The sequence below is a fragment of the Arachis ipaensis genome, chromosome B08, assembly GCF_000816755.2.
Source record: "Arachis ipaensis cultivar K30076 chromosome B08, Araip1.1, whole genome shotgun sequence".
In the NCBI taxonomy this organism is placed as follows: domain Eukaryota; kingdom Viridiplantae; phylum Streptophyta; class Magnoliopsida; order Fabales; family Fabaceae; genus Arachis; species Arachis ipaensis.
Window position 1 is genome coordinate 958159 of NC_029792.2, and position 2011 is coordinate 960169.

Genomic DNA, 2011 nt, shown 5'->3' on the forward strand with positions numbered 1-2011 from the left:
TGGTCATCCGTCATCCAATAATGTATCTTACACCATACGGTACATACATGATTTATTGAGACTTCTTCCATGTTCCAACTTGAAATTTCTCTTTGTCTCTCTCATTTCTTATTGTTAATTATTGGTCATCCAATAATGTATCTTACACCATACGGTACATACATGATTTATTGAGACTTCTTCCATGTTCCAACTTGAAATTTCTCTCGAATCTTTGTCTCATTCTATGACAACAAGATTAGGTTTGTGATACGGTCGTGGAAAATTACAAGGAAAAAAACAACTAATAAGTCAGTCTTGGTCTGCCATGACTTGTTATCGCCATAAATGTCAGTCCGAGTCAACTTGGAGGTAGATAGAAGTAGAAAGACTTGTTACTTGTTACCTTTTTTGTTTTGTTGATATACCTTACTATACCTTAATAGAATTTAAACTCAAAATTTATACATACTAAGAGATGATGTTAAATGAATAAATGTTTTCTAATTGTTTAACAAAATTTAAAAAAAAAAATATTAGTTTTTAATCTTAACTTATTTTACTTAAAATCAAATTCTGTGAAAAACACATAGATCACTTTTTTAAAACTAAAAAATACATAAATATTGTGAAAACAAATATATAAATTATGGGGATGCTACACATCCATCCATGTAACCAAGTTGGTCCAACACCAAAAAAATCCAATACTATTAAATGAAGCGTGAAATACACACGCCCAACACACACGAAATCGCTTTGGCCCAACGCTTCTTCTCTCCCACACCTTTACACTTCTTCTTCTTCTTCTCCCGCGCTTCTTTTCACGCTCGCTTACGCACAGAGCTTCTTCTTCTTTTCACGCTCGTTTACGCACAAAGCGTCTTCTTCTTCTTCGCGTCTTCTTCTTCTTCGCGTTCTTCCTTCTCCTCCTCTTTCGCGTTCCTTCTTTTTCACGTGTTTTCTCCTTATCGTCATTCTTTTGTTGTTGTTGCTGCTGTATTTTTTTGTCTTTTCCTCCTTCTCTCTGGTGAAGAAGCAGTAGGTGAGGAAGAAGAGTTTTGAATAGTGCAGAATGAACCTAACACAGTACTCATGGTAAAACAATTGTATAGCATTAAGTGAACGAAACATAATCCATTATTAAAATCAAATTCAAATAACTCTGTCTATAATTTATATATTATCAGTTCAATTCAATTCAATTCAGTACACCTCCGTCCATTTAATTCAATTAAAATTAGCAATTGCATTCCATTCAATTTGATTCAAAATTGAATAATCTAAATTTTGTTAGTTTGATTCGTTTCAAAAGAGTAACCCAAATCGCTATCCTGATTTAAAGTTGAGTCATTTATTGTTTCAATTCAGAAGTGCAGATCGAAGAAGAAAACGAAGAAGAATAGGAAGAAGATAAATGCAACGTAACCAGATCGAAATAAGAAACCGAGAAGATGAACGCGACCAGAGGAGAATGACAAAGGCAATGCAGATCAATAAGGAAGAACGCGAGGAGAAAAAGAGGAGGAGGAGGAGGAGGAGGTTTACGTTGCAGTAGAAGGTTTACGTTGAGAAAAACTTTAGATTGCAGCATGTTATATGTAGCGCGTGTATGACAAACGAGTGAGGAGTGTGGGATGCGCGTGTGGAGGAAATTACTTGGTTAACAACCATGTAAAAAATACATGAATGCAGAGCTTTTTTCATAAATTAAATAACAACACATAAATTATATTAAAACAATACAAATAAAAAAAAAGAAAGAAGAGAAAAAAAAGATAAAAATACATAATAATAAAGAATAATAAAAAAAAGAAATAAGAGAATAAAAAGAAGCAGGAGGAAGAACACTCGAAACGAGTCGAGTAATCGAGCATTCGACCGAGCTAATATATATATATGTTATTGCTTGATTTGTTCAGCACAGTTGGTTTAAGAATACTCCACTGAATTGTTTAATTTAAATTTTTTGATTAATTCTAAAACGTAATAAAAACGATGAGAATGCAAAAAAAGGGGAAGAAGGAGTGAG